The sequence below is a fragment of the Sylvia atricapilla genome, chromosome 6, assembly GCF_009819655.1.
Source record: "Sylvia atricapilla isolate bSylAtr1 chromosome 6, bSylAtr1.pri, whole genome shotgun sequence".
In the NCBI taxonomy this organism is placed as follows: Eukaryota; Metazoa; Chordata; class Aves; order Passeriformes; family Sylviidae; genus Sylvia; species Sylvia atricapilla.
In genome coordinates this window covers 61,806,691-61,832,720 of record NC_089145.1, presented here as the reverse complement: position 1 = coordinate 61,832,720, position 26,030 = coordinate 61,806,691, and the positions used below count along the sequence as shown (strand labels likewise).

General features: G+C 38.0%; 1 protein-coding gene across 4 annotated transcripts in view; it reads right to left on the bottom strand.

Annotated features, from left to right (window-relative positions):
* The window catches only part of PRKD1 (protein kinase D1), a 121,540-nt gene that overhangs the window by 78,696 nt on the left and 16,814 nt on the right, over positions 1-26,030 (bottom strand). Inside the window, exon 1 of one of the 4 annotated variants that reach the window (XM_066322161.1) lies at positions 4,772-5,676. The exons of 2 other annotated variants lie outside the window; for them this stretch is intronic. The gene's annotated coding sequence lies outside the window, so the exon portion shown is untranslated. Of the gene's footprint in view, positions 1-1,236; positions 1,371-4,771; positions 5,677-26,030 lie in introns of those variants that run through there. One more of the 4 variants, XM_066322162.1, reaches the window with a different exon arrangement.

Here is a 26,030-nt window from a genome sequence, read left to right as displayed (position 1 = left end):
TAGATTATTTGGAAATAAGATTAAATGAATAGAATTAGGCAAATACACAATGCATCTCATGGGGCGAGACAAAGTGTTGCTTGGTTAATGTGTCACAACAACCTTGATAAAGAAAATAAGACAACCTTCCAGATCTATAAAAGAAGGAAAATAACTAGAAAACCCAATATAGAGACAACAAAAGTGACTATCACGTGACTAGGAAGACAATGAGGCTGCATATCTAAAAAGAAATCCATATCTCCAAAGAAATTCATCTTTCGGACAGTATTTTCAAGTAAAGCCCGAAGGGCAGGAACCCAAATCTTATTAGAAGTCAAGTTTTGACAGATTTACGACTCAAGTTAAATGACACGACTGTCTGTAATGGCAGATGGTAACACAGGAGATCCTTGCCAGTCACAGAATCGTATTTGAAGTTTAAGAAGGAAAAAAACCCAAAAACCCTAAGACATCCACACTGCTATTAATCTTACCAAAATACTAAATTATTACTAATCTGTTAATCACTTTTATCCTCTTAGAAGTAGGCATAAAGAATAAGCTGCTGAAGCAATGTAAAATCTTTTGAACCATGCCAATGTTAAAGCTGAAATCTGCTGAAATCTCCCAGAGCTAAATTTTTACGTTTTATACTGGCTTATGACAAAGAAATAATGTAGAAAGCATTAACTTTTGCTAATGTGCAAATACCTCAATATATACGATACATAATTCAAACAATGCAGCTTTCCCTCAGAAAGTTTTTTACAATTAATAGAAACACAAAACCAAACTCATTAATTCTACTTTCATCAGCCCAGAAATTCTTTCTTATTGACCTGAGAACTTTTGTAACCTTTTTCTATATACTTAGCAATATTACATTACAGTAATATATTATATATATAATATATTACTATTATATTCTCTCTGTTGTTTCACTGTCTATATACTGAATGAAATTTTTGTTTAGGTATTTTTATAACAAGCTACTTCTGTTAATAGTAACATTCAAGTGAGTTTTTTGTACGCAGATGATTTACTTCTGAGGTGCCATCTCACAGGTGAACTGGAATCCCAAACTGGGCTGACTAATCAGGGCTGGCAAATGAGCTACTGGCAGACAGAAGTGAAGAAAAATAAATGAGTGCTGCAGTTGTGATGATGCAGGACTTCAAACAGCTCTTAGTGGTGAGCACACAAGAACTGCTTATTATAACTACTCCCTTCTGTTATGCAGGCTGACAAACTTACTGCCACTCCGTTTGCTAATATTTCTCTCTGTCCTCAGGTCCCAAGCCTCTTTTCACTGAACACTGGATTAAAATAACTAACAAAAATTCAGAGCAGACTCAGTTCTCAGTTGTACTTAGTTGTGCAGCCACTTAAGTTGTTTTAACCCTAATGAAGGGCTGGCATGATGCTTCCAAAAATATCAGTTAATGCACGCACAAAAATGTTACTGCTTCCTACCACGGAAGTCACAGACCATAGTTTCCTGTTCTTTTTCAATTTTATAATGAAACGACATAAATCTTCTCTCATACTTTGGAAAGCCTTCAGCCATTACAACAGAGTTCTATCTTCACCAGGCTGACTTACTTATTTCCAATAAAGCTCCATTGCTACCACCAATACTGATCCCTTCTGTGGTATTCCAAGTATCATTCAAATTGTCATTACTTCCTGCTTTAAGTTTTATTCTCTCCTAGAGTGACACAATGGCTTTTCCAGCGGGCTGGATATTGCAAATTCCCATACCCAATAGGCAACTGTTACTAGATTCTGATTAATGCTTTCTGCATTCTTCATAGGAGAATGATTAAATCTGCTTATACAATTTTCATGGTTTTATAGTCTCTTTTAATTTGATTATAATTTTAACAATTTGAAATTCTGTAACATACATTTATTTAGTATTTTAAAGTAATTTATTCCTATCGAATTATTTTCATAACCTCATATCTTTCATCTCCATCAACTGACAGCTCCCTCACATGCTTATCAATTGTAATCTAAAGAGACTCAAAGTAAATGAATATGAAGCCAGTTCATTGGGACTGGGAGTTGACAGAGCTGCATCACTGCATTTAGTCACATGTATTTGCAGAATCAGGTCTTTACCTTACACTTGAGAATGGTGCACACTGTTACAGAATGATCTACTGTTTATTTTCTAAAAGGCAGTTTTCCGCATTAACACATCTTAGTCATACCTTTGAAAACAGTCAAACCAAACTTAAAGAAAGAGGCTACAGGCAGCACAACCACATCCTGTATTTACACCACAATGAATGCAGACATGCTTAGCAATACCAGTGCACAGAAACAGCATCAGCATTTTGTCACCACTTGAGAAACAATAAGTGGTCTCAATCTCTGAGGGGTTTACACTTCTCCATGGGAATTCAGTTAACACTTTGGGGTTTAAGCACCTCAAGCGGAAGAGGCTGCAGTTACATCACACAACTTTTGATTGCCCTCTGAATAAACAGTGAAGTTCTTGGCCTGCTGAAGCTACCTGACACAATACCTGATCACTCACTGCCAGAAATTCCTCCCCATGGGAACTTCAGCCTTGGAGCAAACAAAAGGCAAAGCAATGTTGCATTACAGTCCAACAAACTAAAACCAAAATCGAGTTTGAATTTCTAGAAAGTCCAATCTCCCATTTCTCTTTTATATTAATACAATCTCTACAACACCCGTGGTGGTTTAAGGAATACTCATTTTGCCCTGGCATTTGTACATAGTCAGCATCACAAGGAACCTAGAAACCATGGTTATACAAAGTCCTCCCTGCTCTTTCTCCTGCTCCTCAGAACAGGGTCACCACAAAAACAAGTGACCATCTACCCAGCAGCTAACACCATCAGTGTTTGCAGAGCAGAGTTCACTGACACTACAGCAAATAATTTAAGTCCCATCAGACAAAAAGAGTTATAGGAAAAGTAAAAATAATTAGATAAGAATGTTAGCTGACTGACTACATGATTTCACCCTACAGACTTTTCAACAGCAATCATTCCCAGCGGATTATATGTGTTAAGTTTTAACATTACTCTCCCCAGCCCTCTCTTGTAGATGACAAAAGTTTCAACATTGTTATATACACATATATGCATGTATTTACATCTGAAGGCATGCTTGTATACACAAAATAAAATAAATTCAGGCTCAGTATCTGTAAGCATGAAGAAAGGGATGAAAGAGATCCCATTAGCACAGGAGCAGTATTTCCCTTTGGCAAACCACTACAAACCAGAACACAATGCACAGTCCAACTTCCCCAAGACACTGGCATCTCTCTGGTATGCCAACACTTAGGTCTTACTTCACATACCAACATAAAAATTTACATTGGAGAGAAATATAAATGTCCAGAAGTCCAAGCCAGAAAGTTCAAAGGAGTTTCCTGAAGAGCAGAAGGATGGAGCAGCAGCAGAGTCCTGCCTAGGAGACAGGCTACAGCCTGCAGCTTAAGCTTGACAAGAAGGTAAGGGTTCTTTAGCCACAGAATACTGGAGGGAAGCGCCAACTCCAGTTATTCTGTCTCTGCTATATAAACAACACACTGACAGCACTTTCTGATGTCTCTTGCTTGCCACATCTCTGTAACCAGAATGGACCACTCCCACACCTCATCAAAGACTGGGGAAGGAGAAAGGTAAGGAAGGAGTGCTCATGGGAAAGCACATGAGGCATCTGGGCAGAGAATTCTGCTGGTGACTCACCCACCAGCAGCCCAGAGACCAGAGCATCCATCCATCCAAACACATCCTGGCAGTCCAGTCCTTTCCTACCTGCCCCAATAATGGTTCACTGAAGGTATGCTTTACACACCATGATAAATACCTGGACAGTCAGATCATCTGTTTTTCATGTTATTACACCAAAAAAGGTCTTTTGAATCTAAAGCCATATAAGAGCTCATGGTGCAAGTTTATAAAGTCCACAGTCTTACATCATAACCTTCTATAACATATGTAAGTCTCCACAGGGACTTGTGCTGCTTGGCACTTATCAGGGGCATCTTTTAACAGCATGACTGAGATACAAACAGAGAACATTAAACGTGATGGAATGGACAAACAAATTGAATTACCTGCTCTGAAACCAGTGCAGTAGAATTTTAAAATAAAAATCTGTCATCTTTTTAAGATTCATTTTGCTAAGAGAAAACAAAGACATATTTGGATAATAGTAGATTTCACTGTAAGCCATCATTCCATTCTAACATTTCTGTTTGTATTGGTATCTAGGGAAAGCATTTATTACTCCTTTTTTGTGTCAGTGATGTAGGTTACATACCTCACCTGTAAAACAGATTTTAAGTCTCACAACAGTACAAAAGAGCTTGGAAGAGTAAAGTCAATTCTACTAGCCAACAGCAGAAAACATGGACTGTCCAAGCACAAGATTTCAAAGCTGACACAGGCAACACAATGTAAATACTCTGGATGAGGAAAAGAAAATTTCTTACTTCTTTCACTTACCAAAGTTGCCTCTCAATGGTCTGCCAAATAATTATTATTTTTTGTTTTTAAAAGCAGAGTCCAAGATAAATTGTGCATTATATTGACTATTTCTCCTCCAAGCTCTTCCTCTGTATTCTTTGCTTACAAACTTTAATCTAGTATTTTTGCAAAATCAAGTGCCTAAAAGTATCAGAAAGATTTTTATTCCAAAGTAATGGACAGAGATCAAAATATGTCTTTTTCTTGCATCAGTCCTGGAAAAAACGATAGTATATTACTAAGTATATTACAATACCAAATCTAGAACATACCTAAATTTTCAGGTTTATTAAATTTAAGGTGGCCATTAAACAGGAATGTTTTATGATCAAAAATCCCACTTCTTAGATATCTGTTATTGGAAAATTAGAAGCAATTTCTGAGTGCTTTTATGCAAAGACAGCAGACACCTGAAGAATATACATTCAAAAGCCCCATAAGTAACACATATGTCATTAAATGTCTCTTATAATGGAAAGTATTGCAAGTTGAAAGGTTAAATACTAACTTGAAGTGTGAATACATGATGTGTTATCTACCTATATAACAAATAAAAACCAGATGCTTTCAAGGCACATGGTCTGACAACTACTAAAAAAATTACGTATGTAATCTATAAACACTAAAACAAATCAAAGCAAACAAAAAAACCAAACACATAACTCCACATTGTTTTCTCAGGGCACAAAAGAAATACCTTTTTTTCTCAATTTTACCATCATAACAAAAATCTCATTTTGCATTCCCACTCTAAAACTGATGTGGGAAAAACAAACTGCTAAAAGGAGCACTAATAAAGAAACACTGTGTAAAATGTTAAATAACTTCTAAAGTTATAATAAATATTCATGTTGGACTATCCCTTGCCACAATAACAAAAAAAAAAAATGTAAATACGCTTTCAGCATAAAACAATCATTAATTTCAAGTGGTACTTAATTAGTGAGTCTGGAAAAAATCTACATGAATTCTCATTACAATATAAAGCCCACTTATTTCCACCTTCTAAGTAAAGCTAACTGTGGGTAAATTAAGAATCTGACCTTCCTATGTCAGCATGGTGGTTAATGCCTCATGTCCTGTTTTCCAAAGTTCCAGTTTCCTGACACTCTACTTTCTGCAGCAACTCACAATTTTATCTAGCAAAAGCAGCTACATTTTGACCAAAAAAACCCCAAAAAAAGTCAGTGAATTCAACATCTTTTAATAGGAATAGTAATTTTAGAAACTAATGATGATTCTATTAGTTACAATTTTCACAAGTTTGCATTTTAAAAGCGATGTGATGCTGTGCAATTCCACGTTACTCCTCCATCCAGGATAATTTAGCACAATAGATGTGTATTTATAGTCCCACAGTGCAACATTCATTTTATACTTGCTAATGTTACCAGACAGAGGATTCACAGACATGCCTCGTATTTTAATATCTGCAGCATTTTATTGCACAATTTTAACAATTTTACATCTGAGATAGGCAACCTGTTCCTTGCCTTGCATCGACCACACTGCAGCTTCAAGCCACCTCTATCTTTTCCAGCATTTTCATTCTTATGAGCCCATTACCAACTCATTAGCAATCAGACAGAGGTGCCCTTGCAGATGTAATAACACAGTTTACCAGAACTGCCCTCCTGCTGCTGTTACTTGGCTTCCATCATGTGCTGAGCAAAGCCTGCATCTGCCTCCATCCTGGGATCACTCGGCTGCCCTGTGCCTTGGACCCACCAGCTGCTCTACCAAAGTTTCTACACTATATTCCAAAAACAGAATAGACCATGCTATATATATATACACATAAAATAATGTGTCATTTCTTAGTTTCCTGAGGTTTAAATATCAGTTCTCTTCATGACGCCGTATCTCGTATTGCGAGTCTGACTGGAATATTCCAGGAGGATATAAACTAATATTCAAGGGTAGCATCTTCCCAAATGCAAGCAGGGAAGGAACAATAAAGTCCAGAGCATGGCTCTTTTGTCTTTGCTGATCCATGTGGAGCAAATAAGAAACAGCTGGAAAGGTAATGAACTGTGATTTGACACATGGAAGTTGCCCTTACTTCAACTCCTCTATAGCAAAAAGGGACACACTTCAGATGCCCTCAACCTTTTTGTCCCAATATATTATTTTACAAAAGAAACTTACATATAAATAACCACAAAGAGCTTATAGCAGTAATCTTTATTTTGAAGTACATGTGTCGTTACTACATTCATTTATCTGTGATTGTGATGGAAATCCAAATTTCACCTTTAGAGAAGATATTAGAAAACAGAAAAAAAAAAAAAAGAAAAACTACCAAAAAACTCACAAAACTTAACATCCACAAAAGAAAAAAAAAAAAAACAAGAAAAACCAACACCATTTTCCTGGTCCTCATGTTCCATAAAATTGTCTGCAATTTTTCACTTGCTTTATTTTTATCTTCTTTGAGCATTTCAACAATTATATCAAGTTATGAAACCCTAAAATAAAGCCAAAGCTTTGAAGGAAATCATGGTCATCATGAAAAATAGTTATCCTCTGAAAGAGAATTATAATTTAGCAACATGTTCTAGGCAGTGATTAATATCCATGTACTGTGAGCTTTCAATACTTGAGTGGCTAGTTTACCATTTGCACTTTGTCCTATAATAAACTGACATAAAATATTGTCATTCGTTTCCTCATAAATTTTTCCATTTCTAATCTGGCACCAAGGACAGCTCAAAATTTGATAAATCGTTTTGCCAGATTTTGTGCACAAAATCCCATCTTCACTGACACAGGTTTGTATCGACTTATCTTCACCTCCTGTACAGCTATGCAGATTCTGCTATATATGTAAATGCATCTTGTGACAGTTTTACACTTTGGCAGATTGCAAATGCTGTCAGATTAGGGTTGGTGTCTTTGATAAAGTAAATAAATTGCAGGGAATTACTCCAGCGAGGGGCAGTGGGTATGAATGCCCACATTAGTACCTAATGCTGTAGCTCTCAGCAGCTGAACATTCATGCCTAAAGGCTAGGTGTTGCTGTTCATCATATTAAACTCTGGGTTACATAAAGGACCAACATACTTGACACTTGCTTTTATCACTTTTTTAATCCCTCTACAAAGGTTCCAGTAGTTCCCCAGAAGGTATATAAAACAGAGAAGGAAAAAAACACCCAACCCACAGTATAAAAAAATCCATGCATGCAAGGGTAGGAAGTGATACTAGATCACAAACAAGCTATTTCTGGGGTTCATTCTTCATTCTTTTAATACCAAACTCATTGTTAGCCCATGAACGCAGCTCTGAGAATACTTTCGCAAACTGGCAAATTCTGTATCATTACAGATTGTTGTTAAGATTCTGACAGAAACATTTACAGCAACAGACAGGAGACAAAGCAACCTGCTGTGACAGCTCCAAGCATTAGATCTTCAATGGGTTAAAGGCAATTAAAAACACAAAGAGAAAACACACACACATATATATACATATATATATATGCATGTGTGTACAAAAATACACTAAATGTATTAGGTGACAGTTTTCTACTTAATTTCAGGAAAGGCATCTAACAATTTCAAATAGTGCTTCAAGTGGCTGCTATGAACACATTCCATGCAGTTATCACCAGTACACACTAACATTCACCTACAGCAAATGCTCAAAAAAACCCCTAAAACCCAAATCTGCAGACCTAGAATATGGACAGATGGATAGGTGTAGTCAGAAAATAGTTTTCTGGACTTTTAGATACCAGGAATTACTCTACTGACACACAGAAGGAGCTGAGGAGAGATCCCCATATGAACCAGTTTGGACCAGCAATTACACAAAAAGGCCACATTAGGGAGAAAGAGCTGAGAGCACGTGCAGTATGAAGAAATGGTGACAGGTCAGTATTCCCAAATGCTCTGCCTTCATGCCTCTTATCTCCCTCTACTTCTGGGCTTTCTCTGTGGGCTCTGGCTTGTCCTTTTCACAATACCTATACATAGCTTGTTTCACAGGCAAAAAATAAAATAAAACACTTCACAGCTAATTTGTCTGCATTTCCTGTAGTTGTACACTAGCTTAACATCCCTTACCATCTTATTCTCGTCTTACACGACTCTTCCTTTCTGCTTCTTCTCATCTCAGATTTCTTTCAAACAGTTGCCACCCTGAACTGGACCATATCATTTTACCTCACTTAAATGTCTCTTAAGATCAACTTTCTTCTGTTCTCCACCAAAAAAAAAAAAAAAAAAAAAAAAAAAAAATTCAGGTGGAAACACCAAGCTCCAGATTCACGTAGGTCCTCAGACTATCAGTAGGTTTTTTAATTCCACCATTATTTCACCCAAGAGCCACAGCAACACCACAGCTTCCACAGCCAACACAGCTTCCTACATTTCTCCTTTGCAGAAGTCATCATTAGAAGAAAACCTTGCTGATAACAAGTTGAAGATGTTTCAAGTCAGTCACCTTCATTCTTATAGCAGAATTCTGCTGTAATTAACACCAGGAAAGGATCTATGGAGATTTTATGGTGTTGCAGAAGTATTTTTCTACTGCTCACATTACTTCTTATCCATCAAGAGCAAAGACATGAGCCAGAAAGATCAAAAGATCATCTATTAATCTATCCAAGGAGCACAACTAGACTTACAATACTCTCTGTAATAGAACATAACTGCAAACCATGTCGTTTATTATACAGTTCCCCAAAAACAACACCCTCCACTGAAACACAGCAGTATTCATAACAGGCCAGACTCTAACATCTATCTTCCTATTAACTGCAATTCTTTTCTGTATTACAAACATCTGGCTACTGCTGTTCTCAAGCAAGGAACTGCAAACTGTTGATTCTCAATCAAGAAAAAATTCAAATTAGTTTTAAAATATACAGTTTAATGTTCAGAGAAAACTCAAGTAAAATTACACCAAATTGGAGAAATCTATGTTTGGTCCTGACACTAGTTTTGAGATTGTACACCTAAGGAAAACAAGATGTGACCTGTATGAAAATAAGAACTTTCTAAGAACACATGAATTTTAATGCCAGTGTTCAAGCAGAGCTACAATTACCATTTGTTCACTCCAAGTAAATGACTGGACAGGAGGGAAGAACTGGGTGAAGTCACTTTAACAGTAGACTTTGTCACTGCTTTAGTAAAATGTGCTTGCCAAGGAATTAGAAAGAAATCAGTTTTCATTTTATCCAGCTTTATAAATTCTCAATTTTCTGCAGGAAAATAAATTTCAGATCTTACAGAGTTTTACAGAAAGAAAAATATGTATTTCAAATGAGAACATCCAACAGCTATTCACCAGCACTTTCGGGGGGTTCAGAGTGTGTTACCACCATAATGCTCCCCAGCTCAAATAACAAATTCCAATTTGTTACTGTATACCCCCAGTTCTTTTACATTGCCATTCCTTCTTGCTGAGCACCATTGATCCCTGGGGTTTGTGTCTGCTGCATTAGGGGAAAAAAGAACAAAACAAAAAAAAAACCCCAAACTCTCCCCTCGCCAAAACAACAACAACAAAAAAACCCAACACATGAAAACACACAAAACCCCCACAACCCGCAACCCAACTCTGTCTAAATCAGTGTAAAAATATCCTTAAAAACAGATATTAGAGTGCAAAACCATCTGTCAATTATGGCACAATAACAGTTTGTATTGATAACTGCAAATAACAGCTCTGCATTTGGGTCATTTTTCACACATTTTGATGCCTTCTATCACACACACTGGCAGGCTCGAAAGTTGAAAGGTACGACAGCAAAGCTTTAGTGAAATAAGAGCCATCTTTCACTCTGCAGTTTTAGGCCTACTAAAGACAGCACTAAATAGGGATCTCCAAAAAGTTCATCTACTGATCAGGAAACTGTGAGTAATTTTATTGAACTGCTGCTAGTCTCAAACCCATATAAGAATTTTAAGTCACACATGATCATTATAGGAGAAATCTGGGGCTTCAATCACATTACTAACTTTATTTGAAACCTAATTCCCTTAAAAGCTATAATGAAAAAACTAAAATTACTGCTGCCAGCCATTTGTTAGCAAAAGGGTTGGCTAAACAGTTCTTGAATAGAACACTAATTTTAACTACTTTAACTTCAATATTGTAAAAATAAAGTCATGGAATAGTTACCAGATTTTAGACTGTAAGTCTACTATTCATTCAGTAATAACACTGAGAAGCTTGTTGAAATGAAAAATCCAATCCAGTATTGGTGAGAAATCTTTCACATTTCAAAACAGTGTCTCTAGCCAATAGCTAGATTTTCTAAAAGAAAAAAGCTTATTTAGTTTGCATAAAATTTCTTTCTTCACAGGGTAAAATCTGAAATACGTCTGTATTAAAAAAAAAATAAGAAGCCAGAAAATTCTTAATTGGCACCAAATCACATCTACAAACATAAAAAAAATACCACAAAATAAAGGACTAGCCTTGGCTTTTTTCACTCACATCTCACACCAGTTTATTGTCAGAATCAGTACTTATACAAGAAGTACATATTGTAATTAATTACTGCGAACTAGAGCCTGAAAACTCAGTGAATCCAATTCTTTGTATATTTAAGTATTTTTATTCCTTGACTGTGCTCCTACTAGTATCTAGCTCATGGATTATACTCACAGTCCCTCTTCTCCCATCAGCACAGAAAATGATCTAGTTTTCTGGATGAAAGAGTTGAATAAATAATACATGGCTGTTTAGTGCTAAGTATTCATTACGTTCAGGATGGATGAAGAGCTCAGTCACCAGCAGATCAAATTTAGTAACTCCAACAATGAACACAATGGCTTTACTACAGTCTTTTGGCCTCTGAAGTCTCACAATGTGATGATCTGGTATTACTGACACTCACCTGCCCATCTTAAACACCAGCAACATAGTCTGCACCTTAATAATAAAATAAAATAATCCATAATAGGAAGCCTTATTTAATTTCCAATTTCATAGTAGTGATTAATAACAAAAAAAATAATGCTCCTCCTTCAGAAACTGCTGTCATGTTGCCTTCAGTATTTTTCAGTAAACAAGAATGCAAGTAAGATCAGTCCAGTAAAAAAAAAAAAAATCCCTCACAAGACCTTACAAAAAATTAGTCCTGATAGGCAAAATTGAGGAAAAATTCAGCCGTGACAACAGGATTCAGTAATCAAACTAGTTTGTGCTATTAGTTATACAGCTAGCATTTATATATAGAAAGTACATGAAAATTGAACATTTCCACACGGAATTATGTAGTAAAGCCAGGTTTTCCCTTTTCTTTCAGAAGGCCACTCATACCTGAGAACATTAAGCGCATTTTCCTCTATCACCAGTTTCATTACACAATTAGCACTGAGCAGGGTTACACCAAAAGCCAGCCAGTTCTCCAGGAGCACAGAGCCCAGCACACAGCAGCAATCAGGAGGAGCACAGCCAGAGCTCAGGGCACTTCAGCATTTCATCAATCCACACGCATTTCAGTGAGGTCTATCTGCTACAAGAACTGAGGTGTAGTCCCAGCAGTGCTTACACTGTTTTACACTGTTATTCTAAGCAAACAACAGAGAGCAAAAAATGTTTTCACATTAGAGAATGTGAGGCATGGAAAAAATGACACAATCCATTTTTTTTTTTTTTAAATACTCTTCAGATGGTTATCAGTTTGCTATCTCCAACTCCTCTGTGCATTTAACCTGTGGTCAGTACTGGATGTGAGATACAGCTGGTAATAACACACTTGGCAATACAAATCTGATGTATCTGTACCATTCTTTCCAGTAACTGCAGCTGGACTGCTCGACAAACAGTGAAGCTTAGTTTTCAGCATGCTGCTATTACATAATCTTAAATCTGGATGAACTGCAAAAAAGTCATAATTTTCATATACTTTTTGCTTGGAGATTTATTTTTTTAATTTATATTTTGCAGTATCCCAGATACTTGAGTGAAAATTCTCCAGCAGAGGCAAAAACATTAACAGTACTAACCATTTCATACTAATATTTGAGTACTTAAAGGATGGGTACTATGAGGACAGAAACTTCCCTCTTCGACAAGGAGCTATGCAGAAAAATATGGGCAACAGGTAGGAGCTGCATGAGGAAATGTTCCACCTCAATCTAAGTGCTCTCTAAAGTGAGAGCAGTCAAACAAGGTTTGCATGGCTAGGTTTTTTGGAACTGGGGGGTTACAGTGGTGGTCTCTGTGAGGAGCTGCCAGAAGCTTCATTATCCAGCAGAGCCCATCCCTGCTGGCTCCAAAGAGGGACACGCCACTGGCCAAGGCTGGGGCAACTCCAGATGGTGCTGGGAATGCCTCTGGGATAACAGAGTGAAGAAGAAATCATAACAAACGTTGCACAATTTTAATTTCAGTCAGAGAAGAGCAGAGAATATGTGAGCAGAACCACATGCAGACACCAAGGCCAGTGGGGAAGGAGCAGAGATTCCTCTGCAGCCCGTGGTGCGGATCATGGTGAAGCTGGCTGTTCCCACAGAGGTCCATGGGGATGCAGGGATCAGCCTGCAGCCTGTGGAGGTCCATGGGGATGCAGGGATGAACCTGCAGCCCACAGAGGTCCATGGGGATGCAGGGATGAACCTGCAGCCTGTGGAGGTCCATGGGGATGCAGGGATGAACCTGCAGCCTGTGGAGGTCCATGGGGATGCAGGGATCAGCCTGCAGCCTGTGGAGGTCCATGGGGATGCAGGGATGAACCTGCAGCCTGTGGAGGTCCATGGGGATGCAGGGATGAACCTGCAGCCCACAGAGGTCCATGGGGATGCAGGGATGAACCTGCAGCCCACAGAGGTCCATGGGGATACAGGGATGAACCTGCAGCCTGTGAGGAGCAGCCCAGTGCTGGAGCAGGTGGATCCTTGGGAGGAGGCTGTCATACCCCAGGGGAGACCCATGAAGAGAAGGGTCCTGCTCCCAAGCTGGAGCAGCTTGTCCTTCGAGAACCACACCCATGGCAGGGTGACCCAGGCTGGGGCAGTTTGGGGAGGATTATTGCCCATGGGATGGACTTGCACTGCAGCAGTTCACAGGGAGCTGCTGCTCATGAGATGGACTCACAGCAGAGAAGTTCATGGAAAATTGTCTCCTGTGGGAGGGACCCCAGAGGGCAGCAGGGAACAACTCCTCTCCCTGAGCAGCAGGAGAAGCCTCGAGGGATGAACAGACCAAAATCCCATTCCCTGACTCCGTGTGCTTCTTTCTTTTCTTCTACTTAAAGGGTTTCTTTTCTTCTACTTCTCAGTATCCTGCTCTGATTGTGTTAGTGTAACGAATTTAATGCACATCTCAAAGTTAAGCCTACTTTGCTCCTGATGGTATTTATGAGTGATCTCTCTCCCAGGCCTTAACTCTCAAACTTTTCATTAAATTTTCTCTTCTCTGTCCAGTTTGTGGCTTTGGTGCCTGGCATCAGGCAGCATCGACCCACTACACCCACCTCCTCAGGTACCTGAGTGCCCATCACCGGAGGGTTTTGAGATGTGACTGGAGAGGATGCTAGAAAATGTCACCTAGGCTACCTTTCCCACAAAATGTTGGGCCAGATGACCTCTCAAGATCCTTTCCCACCTGGGCTGTTCTATGAATGTCAGACATGAAAATCTAACCATCAGGAAAAGAAAATAAAGGAACATACACAAACACTGTCAATAATGCTAACAACCAACCAGTAATGGTTCTGAAATAACGTTATTGGTTATAACAAACGAACAAATAAAGCCACTTTTCATGTCATCCTTGTCATTAAGCATGGTAATAACAGTGCTGCTCAGTGCTTTTGGGTTTATATACTGTCCTTTTCTGCAAACCTGCTCTGCAGCTGTCCTCCATCAATTTGAAAAGTACTAAGCCATCAGGTTCTGCAGGAAGGTGCTCCAAGTCTACTCGAATTCAGAAAGGCTAAAATAACATATGGAGACTCTTTTTACTATGCATCAGGGAAGAGAGGTGCACAGAGATACAATTTTTATTATGCCAAACTAAACTGGAAAATTAAACTCTGACTGAATGGCTTGTCATTCCTCATTTTAAAGAAGTATTTGGTAACATATTCAACTGGAGTATAGATAGCTCCTATAATCGAAATTAAGCTCTGTGTGACTTCAGACCTTTAGCAACTCAGACATAAGCCATTAAAAATTATTTGGGTTGGCTTCATTCTGTGTAAGGAACTTATTACAACCCTTTATTGACTCATCATTAAAGTACCTGTGCAGCTTATTGGTTTGGAGGCAAATGATTTTCATCAGAAAAGCCATTTAATTAAGAAATATTTCTTCAACCCAAACAGTTTAAGAAGCAGAGCTTCAAACTTGATTTGCCTTCAGCTGGCTAAATCAGGTAACCCAACCAGACATAGATCCAGCAAGTATGGTTTGTTAATAAGAAAAACATTTAAACCCAATCATTTTAAACATATTTTGTTCTTAATTTTAAGGATTAAAAATTTCATGTTACAAAGTATTCAATAAAAAGAAATTTCTGTAAGAGTTACAATGACTAAATTAAGGCAAATTAAAAGTACTGTCCCGACTGGCAGTGAAATAACCTGTTTGCCAAAACTGAAAAATTCTGAGTATCTAAACAAACAGAAAGAAGCTCTACTTAAAATTTAACTACGTTCATTATTGTCCAAAATTTGCTAATCAGTCCTTGGTGATCACAACTTGTACTGCCCTCCCAGCAAAATAATCAAACAAATCCGGCCTCTCATTTGGATACTCTTTGTCGCTGACAGAATCCACATAAAGGTTTTATTTATAGACACACACATATGTATGTAAAATATTAATGAAGCAACAGTGTTACATGCAGACACAGCCTACTTTGTCTCTTTCCCTGATAAATACATTTGAAATGAGCTAATGGAGACAACACATTTGCAACTGCAACTGCTGTTGCTTTTTCTCAGCTTTTAGTCACAATTCAACTCTTAAAATAGCTAATCTACAGCATTCTGGGGATAATCTCTGGATACTGTACTTAAGAGTGCATTGTTTGAGCATCTGGAAAGCTAAAAATCTGCTCAACAGCCGACCCCTAAACATATGATTAGAGAATAAAAATCTTAAGTCTGTTCATAGAAATGGTTTGAAACAGTTTATGTTGCAAACTGCACTTATTTCTGCTGAATACATTTTTTTTACAAGTATTGATTTTACTTCGTCTTATTTGAAATCTGGTCTGGAAAATGACATTCACCTCGTCAAATCACTAACTGAAGTAAGTAGATTATTCCTGTTAAGAAACAAATTATTCTTGTTAAGAAACTATTTGAGAAATGTGATTTTTTAAATATTAATTTAGCTCCAACAGATTGTATGGTATCAGTCTTCCTTGGTAATGTCTTTTTGCAACAAACCATTTAAGGGACACGAAAATATTAATTTCCAGACATCAGACTATAGTCAAGGTTCAACTAGTACTATTACAATAATAACAGTGCTTAAAACATATTATAGATAGTTTTAAGGTTGGTGTACATTTTAAAGAAAAAGCATATAATTAATGTTTTATTCCTCTGAAACAACAATGTTACTGGAATTACTGTGGAGAATTAGGTTAACACTGAAACAGCTGAGGAGAAAAACCTCTTCAAAGAGATTCTAATGACAACACACATTTTATTCAAATTTTTCTTACTGGGACAGCCTCATGAGATGCATATCTCATTTAAATGAGGACATTTGGATGACAATTGTAAAATTTGACTATGAAATGCGATGAATAAACTCTAAACTGCATGAATTTACAGACATAATTATTCAGCATTTACCATACAGCATAAGAAAACGAAGTCAGAAGACATATTAATCAAGTTTAAATACAATGATAATGTGGCACAAATGATATCCAGCAAGTGGCAGAAATAATATTCTGCAAGCAGTTCAAAGCTGTTCTGTGATCTAATACTAGTGAAAAAAATTCTCCATATATTTAAATGAGTCCCCAGCCATTTGACAGGACTCAGTCCCACCAGCAGCAGCTGCCCTGGAGGGTGACTGTATTAGAGGTAATACTGGCCACTAGGGCAAATCCTAGCAGAGGTACTCAGCAAACTGTTTTCTGAAATCACATTTTCCCCCCCTCACCATGCAGAAGAGCCCAGTGTACTTTAGGTATATCTCAAACTTCCTCCCAACCCTACGGTGGACCTGCTCACAGAGCTACCAGGTCAGCAAACTTCTTAATTGTACTATTATTTTAATGTGTATTAGCTTATTGCAGCCTACACTAGGCTTATCTCTGCAGACAAGGAAGGAATTCACTTCACACTGAGTAAAAACTTCAGTTAGCCTCACAAGTGAAGTTTTGAAAGTCTCACCAACACCTTTTTAGTTTTTCTGACATATATTAATTCTAAACCATTGCTTCTTGGACTCCATTTCACAACACACAAAAGCATTGAGGTCTGTTGTGGTTTTGAAAACAAACCAAGGGAGAGGCTCTAAGTCAGAAATAAAATTTAATGAGAAGAAAAGGAAAATAAAATAGAATAAAATAAAATGAAATAAATACAAAAAGAAAAACCCCTGACAGAGTCAGAATACAACCTGATCAGGGTGATGGAAACAGTCCAGACGAGGTGGTCTTCCTGAAACAGAAATCTTGTAGAAAGGTCTGGTAGCTCCTGTCCTCTGGGAATCCAGTGGGTGAGGGCTGCTTCTACTGTCCCAAATCCCAGCTTATATCCAGGTGAGAATGCTTGGCTCCTCCCCGTGGGCGGAGCATCTCCCAATGGGATGATGAGTCATGGAAGAGGGCCTTGATGGCCCATTAAAGAGAGATAACAGCCGGAGGCAGTTATCTCTGAGTCATGCACAAGGCATTGATGGGCCATGGACTGAAGATGGTGATAGAATACATCCTAAACTACAACCCAGGACAGGTCCTTATCAATCTAACCACAATTGGATGTACAGAAGCTACCTATATTTACTACGTGTACAAATGCATTTTTGAAGAACATACACAAAAAAAGATTGGAAGACTTGTTGACTTGCTGTCTGAACATTTGCTTAACTTTTAACTGTTAGCATAGCTAAAACCAGAGGAATCAACCAACACAGAAGACAAATCCTGTAGTTAACTTCAGCTTCAGTGATAGTTCTAGTCCCTGTGGGGACAAGGCCCCTGCAGCAGTCATATTTTCAGATTGACCTGTAGTGTAATTTTATGAAGCAATGTTGGCAGTTTTCCTCGTTTCTTTTAAAACATACAAATATCTTCATGATTAAGGAATCTGCTAAGAAGCTGGGAAATTAGCATATTTAGTCTCCACTGAAAACATTAATATGCAAATTGATGAATATCAAATGAGAAGAGTGATGGAGTTCACCTTTGTATAATCAAACATTCTGGGAAAGACATTCTTTTTCTCCTCAAAAATGGAAAAAAAATAGAAAGGCAAAACAGGAAAAAGGCTACCATGAGTCTTCCAATAAAAGTAGAAACTGAAAATCAAATAAACTTACTACTGATCACCTTTAGCTGTATGTCAAATGATTGTATCATCTATGTACAAGATTTAAGTTCCATAAGATGATTTCAATGGTAAAATCTCAGAACGCAGTTCAGATTTTGACTACCAGGTTTAAAATCCAGTATAGCTACAAATCATGCCATTAATAAACAATATACTCAACTGCTCCTAGTCCAAATCTAGCAGGACAAGCAATGATAGCTCATATTCAGAAATTGTTCCTTCTAGAAAACCAGGAAAAAAAGGACAAGGCAGTCAGAACACACTACCACATGAAAACCTAGCAAAACATAAACAGAGAAGTCCAAAGAGTGAGAGGAAATCTCAGACATTCTTTTCACTTTGCAAGTAAAATAATACTAAAAAATAAAGTTATTGCCCAGAAAACAAAAATGAAATTGAAGAAATAGATTTGAATATATCCCCTTCCTGAGTTTTGCATTTAGTCATAGCTCAGGCAAGAAGAAGTGCCCTTTAGTTCCATTTTTTCTCAATTCTGTTTAGTATGATTTGTTTTTCAATTCAGTTAACTATTGAGGTTCCCCTCCTCAATTCTCCCACCAGAACCTAATTTACTGTATACAAATGTAAAATGTCATACATTGTGAACTCTAGTTACAGGAAATCCTGTGTCTCTCTTTATAAATATACACATTCACACACACATTTGTATCATGTTCTACCATTTACACTTCAGGAATCCAGACAGTGAAACAAAATGTCTTCAGCAATAGCAAAAAGAGACATTCACATCTATAATTTACCCATACCTCGTACAGGTACAATGTAACAGGTGTGTACATCAGAACAACAGTATTCCAAAACTATTTCCCTCAGTGAATATGGCTGAGGATGTCATAAAAATATCCTAATGAGTCATTCCTCCCAGAAGAAAAAAAAAAAAAAAAGGTGATTGCAAGGAAAATAAAGTAATGTGAGCAATATTTAAGTAGGGAAGCTGAAGAGCACCCAGCACCCAAAATCCTCACTATCTGCTGCATCTTTCATTTCTCACAGACTGTGAACTAAAACTACTGTTTTGCCTGACAAGCTAATACATACCTTTCAAATTTGTGTCACTGTTTAGTGAACTGCGGGGCTGGAGGGGGACAGGAAAGAGATAAAACGAAAGTCAAGACTGCTGTTTGTACACATGTTGCTTAGCAATCCACCACGTGGGACAAGCAGCAGCGGTGACACTGGCCCCCAGTTGAATTTACATAAACACTAAATGTGCGTCACTGAGAGAGGTGTGAATGCAAGGAGCCAAGTATGTGACTTGTGACAAAAAGAGACAGGGTCTCCCAAAGACACATGCTGGCATTCCAAAATCAAAACAGAAATGTCACTTGTCTACAGCAAAGGCTAAAGCATCAGTCTCTCAGGGGGGTTTTCCTCACCCGAGATTTAGGTGGTTTAAAGTCCTTGGCCCTCTAAAAGCCCCGAGTCACGTCGGTATAAAAAAGCAGAGTTTTCAAGGTCTGTTTTCAAGTTTCTGGTGATGTTTATTATTTGGTATCTCAGAATTTTCTCTGCTCCCAGCCGAGGTCTGGACAGCAGCTGGGACACGAGGTGACTGCCCACAGATGGGATGTCCCCTTACATTTATACAGATAACTACGTGTGGGTTATTTACTATTTTGTGCCAATGCCCAGTGCCCACACTAAAGGTGTCATTTCTACTTTGCTCCAATCCACTCTAACCACTTTGTGCCATCACCACCCCAAAAGATGGAGGCCGAGGAAGAAGGAGAAGTACATGAGGCACCACCCAAATTCCCCCATCTTGTCCCCATTTACCTATTTTCTATGAACCCTAAAACTTCTGAATTTTGTATCTTCTGCCATGCTAACCTACTGCTTTCATATCCCGGTGGTTTGTAATTCCTCTCTCTGTGCTGGGAGCCTCTCCCATGGACTAAAATCAAACCTGGTGTTTTCCTGGGCTCTGTGCCAAGGTCTCTGAGCCCCTGGACCGGCTCCACACCCCCCTGTCCAGGGCTCAAATTCCCTTCCTCGGGTCCCAGGCCATCCAAGGGGATGTCCTGGACTCCAACATCACTCTTTCCCTTTTATGATTTCAGAACTAATACGGACTAAAATTCAAAGATCTTTCCCCTGATGTGCACCATAACAAATTAATTGTATTCCTGTAAGAATGATTAAATATACATCTTTAAAACACCCATTTTCCACATATAAACTTTGCCCTCATAGCACTAGTTGTTTCTGTACGCTTTATTAATAACCTATTCCTATTCTGAAAGGAAATAATTCTTGTTAATAGCTAATTACTGCTACTATTACCAGTAATGCTCCTGTAAGCTTTGCCCATTGAAGCTGAACGAAGAAAGACTGAAATATAATTGTCCTTTCCTAACATGAATAAATACAAGGCACAGAGTGATGTAATGATTCCGTCACTTACACAAAAGTGTCAAAAAGGAAAATTTTCACAGCAGAGACAAAATGTTGAAGGCAATAGTAACTTCATGCCAGCACTTTGATGCCACATTTGACATCACAGTCCATATGTAAGGCCAGTTCTATCCACAGCAGTAAGTCAAAACAGAGAGATCAAAGACTCAGGGAAGAAAGGGTTATGTTTTAAATTTTTTACAGGTTTTAGACACACTTTGAAACACATTAGCCAGACACAGAAAACAAGTGTATGTACATTCCCCTCTTCATTTAAAAGCAATCTTTAGAGGGCAGTTAAGGAAATTTCCTAAAGAGTTTCGTAAAACACAGTATGTGAAATAAATATTCTTTACCACAGGAGAAAAAAGAAAAAAAAAAATCAGAAACCAAAATGTTTTTAGAGATTCAACGTAAAATAGTGAATAGTGTTTTGTAATGTTCCAGTAATGTGCAATGGCAAAAAAAAAAAAAAAAAAAAAAAAAAACCCAACACAATCATTTCATACTGAAATGCCTTGTTGCTACATAGCCAAACTTCTCAGGAATAATAATTTTTCAAGCAAGTAGTGATGCAAAAGCTTAAAGGTCATCATATGACACTAATTCCACATTAAATATACAAAGAAGGAATATAACCTACACCTTGAAAAAACAAATATCACTTTATCAGTAAGTAAAATCATTAATTTTTTGTATTTGTCTAAAAACCAGTGTTTGAGTAGGAGCATTTATTTCAGGATAATGAAGATTCATATGTTCAATTTCCACTTACTATTTTTAAATACATAACAAGTAGTCATACAGCTGAAAACCAAAACAACCTGCCAGATTGTCTTTTTCAGCTGTGGAACCGTATCTGTACAGCAAATTTCACAGAGCATTCAGTCTGATAAGACAAATGTAAAAACTAATTGGTGGCCTTTAGGGAGATAAGGGAAAGAAAAAAACCCACCAAAATCTTGATAGCCTGTCCAGTGCCACTTAAGAGTGTGCAGCCATCCTACCCCTGGTGAGCAGCATAAATCCCCACTGCCTTCAGAGGGCAAATCCCTGCCTTACTGCAGCACAGACATTCCCCTCACTGCCTCATCTGGAAAAGCTGCAATTGCCCAAGTCACTCTTTTTTGACAGCAGATCAGCTGAGTTGCAGAAATAATGCAAACTTGAAATAAGTCAGGATACAAAGAGTGCTGCAGATTATTGCTCCGTTCAGAAACTTTTCTTCCTGAACAATTCTGTCTCTATTCTTTACCTGCATTACAAAACATAATTTTAAAGCAAGCATGTTTGCTAGTGTATATGTTCAGTTATATACATATATATTCTACATCTTTTTCTGAATTAGGATGCCTTAGAGATGCCTAAGGAAACTCCAAAATTTACAGGAACATTTAATTTATGGCCAAGAGAAATACAAAGTAAAAGGAAGAACAAATCTCAGGAAAAAAGGCATGACAATTATCAAATTGGAAACTGTTGCTTTCCTGTATGGCACCCCACCTAGCCAAAAACATTAGGAGACTTCTCTTAATCTGTTCAGAAGCAACCATTTTGGTGAACATACAGGAGGCTTCTGATTCTGATATACATTATCACAGTGAGGAATTATAGGTATGGAGTTTTTCAGGCTCCCTGGGGAAAAAAACAACACTGAAAAGTCTAGTATTTTTGCAATATTCAATTCAGCACAAAAGAACCCAAGTCATGATGAATCTTGATTGATGGATAAACAGATGATCAGTGCTTACATTATGGCTTAAACAACAGGTTTTACTTTACAACTGAGCTGAGCTAAAAAGACACAGTTACAGCATCAAATGTGGCTAAGATAATTTAACTGTGCCTCATTAACTGTCCAGCTAGCTCACACTAAACCAGCCTAAGCAGACTTATCTACTCCCCAGACACATATGACTGTCCTCACCCTACCAGTAATGTCCATCACAAGGCAGAGGATGAGTGCACTTTTCCACACATTTAAACTGTGCATGCAACTCCTGAATACCTGCAGGGAACTCATGAAACAGTGCACAAGGCATAGCTGTGACATACCAGACCAACTGATCTGGCTGCATTGATCACTCACTTCACTCAGCCACACAGCCCCAAAACCTTCTGGTGTGTCCCCAGAATACAGCAAAAAATACTTAAAGAGGACTATGAGATATGAGAAAATGGGAGGAAAAGGACACAGCTCTCAGAAAGGTCCATCTGACAAGTAGTGACAACCTTCTCCCTCTCACTGGAAATACCATTCTAGCAAGAAATGCCTCAGGTTCCTCACACAGACAGCACACAAGACTTACAAAAAACTCCTAAGCTCTTTTTTTACAGGCATCTTACAGAATTTATATGAAAAAAGTGTGGAAGCAAAAGTATCAACAGAATCAAAACCACATTACACAAATAAATGGACCACAGGTCCAAAGCTGATCTTGAAATAATAATGGATATGCTTTCTAAAATCACTAATAAATTATAGGGACTTGGGGGCAGCATGAGAAATAAGCTCATAAAAGAGGGCCAGGCATGAGATGCCTCCTTAATGAGCTGCTCCTAACTCTTACTGGTGTAGAGACCAGTGTACTGGGGCAGACAATCAGCTAGACTGCCTCGGGAGATTTTTGATGTACTGAAAAACTTATGTCCAAGAGACAAACTGGTGCAGTGTTGAGACCAGAAGAAAAACCAAGTATCATTTTAGAAAATTTAAAAACTCAAAAGAAACGTTTTAATTGGTCATCACCAGAGCCACAAATGCAATGGCCATTTCAAACCATTTCCTATGTTCCTCCCTTAAGCAAAAATAAGTGAAGGCGAGTGAGGAAAAAGGAAACAGAATTCCTACTGCAGATGTTCTAAGCAGAAGAATGTCAGTAATAGCATCCATATGAGGCAGGCAATTTTTTAAACTTTATTCCTAGCACAGAAAGTACTTGCCTCAAGGGATCCATATCACAGAACCCTCCAAGGCCAGCAGAGATTTGCAGAAGGGACAGCCAACACATCTATTGGCCTAGAAAAGATAAAGTTAATTGCACTGTGTAGTTCCCAGTCACTGCAATGAGTGATGGATGGACTTGACCTCAGATTATGAGGCTGAATTCAGTTCACTATGCTGCTCATTAGCATTGGATACCATATATTGGGAGAAAATTTTATACAAAATACATTAATTTAAGATATTAGTGCTCTTAAACCAAATGCGTGCAATATACTTTTTAATTAGAGAGCGTAAGTACAGATTAGGATTGTTTCTGAGTATGAACCTAATGTACAAATAATGACATACACAAGAACCATATGACTGGATCAAAAAGTCTTTTTTCTGGCACTGATTTTCTTCTGCTATATTGTTCAATAAACGACCCAGTGAAAGAAAAACAGAAAGTCTAATCACCTGAACTACTTATCCAAAGCCAGTTTGGCAAAAATATTTAACTACAACACTACCTCAAAATTCCTCTAAATGTGAAGCATGTATAGATATTTTCTAAACATAGAATATTTCATCACTGAAGGTGATGATATGAGCAGTTGCAGGATGAAAACAAAAACATTACACATATTTCTCTGGATTATTAGGTGAATTGGCAAACTGTCAGAAGTGTTTCAGTTTTTCAAGACAAGTGATAAAGCACATGGACATTGGTACAAAGAACTTCCATTCCCTTTGTATGCCTCTGAATCAGTATAATAATATATTCACCTGCATATTCACAAAAAAAGTTTGAATTTTAGAATGTCTGGCTTTGCAAACTTAAAGTGCCAAAATTAAGGCTGTCTATGAAAATTCCATCTGCTCTGCAGGACTATACTACTGAGTCTACATTTATAATAATACTACTTGTGATGCCTCCATTAATCTGTGCCTGGGATTAATTGGTTTGTTTTCCCTTTACTGTTTGGGTACAGTGAGGAGCAACTTATTTGAAGATGCTGATCATTTTTTTTAAATAATAATTTTTTAATTTTCAATGAAATAAATTGAAAATTTTTTCAATTACTTTTGTACGATACTGCTTGCTAGAGTATTTTAAAAACATTGTTGTGATAACAGGCATATGAAAGGAGAAATATGATTAAGTCTGTGAATTGTCAGTAACTTAGTACAAGGAAGAGTAAGCCCAAAGTAGCTGCCTGTGCCCAGTTTGATCTTTCATGTTTGCTTTCCAAAGTACTTCCCACTTTGCAGCAAATGCAAACCCAGAAATGAAGGTGGCACATCCTCTGTGTCACAAAATATAAGGAAGGGATGTGTGAACACTAAGGGAAAACACTTCCATATAGTTACATAAATAAATACATGGTTATAGAGATGGTGATGGAGGGTAAGTGAGAAGATAAAGCCACAACACTTCCTTCCCTTTCCTCCTTCCCTACACCCAAAATAAGCCTGTATTTGTTACATCATGTTTAGTTCATTCAAAATGAGGCACTTGGTAAAGCAGCAGCTGCAGGATCTGACACCAGCAAGCCAGACCTCATGGACTGAGCAGACAGAAAGCAACGGGGCAGAATTATTTCAGTTACTTGACTTACTCTACAAAGCAATCTAGCAGCAGGGGTGGGGATAAACACAAACACAAAAAATGGCAATCAACTTCATCAACTATGCCATCCATTCTCTCTTTTTTCCCAGGTTCTTTCCCCTCCCTTATTGACCAGATACAACTCAAAATTTGCAATAAATCAGATTGGAAGGCTGCAGGGAGAGCTCACAGCAGCCTGTCAGCACCTCAGAGGGAACCCACAGGGGGACTCTCCATCAGGCACTGTAGTGACAGCACAAGGAGCAATGGGCACTCATCGAAAGAGTGGAAACTTAGTGTGATATTAGAAATTAGACATTTTCCACTGTGAGGGTGGGCAGACAACCCACGGGTTGCCCAGGGAGGCTGTGGATGCCCCAATCCCAGCAGTGCCCAAGGCCAGAGTGGATAAAGCCTGGAATAACTTGGTCTAGTGGGAGGTGTCCCCTGCCCATGGTGGCCAGCTGGGACTAGATGATTTTAAGGTCCCTTCTAACCTCTTAACATTCTATGATTCTGTGTTTTCATGCCTCCTTCATTCTTCAGTCCCAGTTCAACCCCAGAGACACAGCCCTAAAATTTACACACATCTGTATTCCTCTCTTTGTGTTCCAAGTTTTGGTTTAGTGAAGTACTGAGGTTCATGATGCTGCTCTTCTTCTAGAGATAATTCTGCTCATCTTTTGTTCATTAAAAAAAAAAATAAAAATAGAAAGAAAGAAGTGGGAATTGCTCTCTTTACCAGTGAAACATCTAGCATGGACCTATCACTTTAAACCCACTAGATATTCACTACTTCAATGTATTTGTGCAGTGAGCTGTACAAACATAATTTCCTGCTCTACTATTGCAAGTAAATTAGAACATAGCATGTAAGTGGTTCCAGATACACATGTTGCATAAAGAACCAGATGTCAACAGTTTTACAGCTCTGCCCTAATTGTCTTCTACTTTTTCAAAGGGCAATCTCAGTTTGTACATTTTAAATATATATATAAAATATAGAGTGCCTTATTCTCAGGTTTAAAAAAAACGGTATTATTAAAACTTGATATTATTTTAAAATGGGTACACTTCTTCACACATTATTTCGGTCT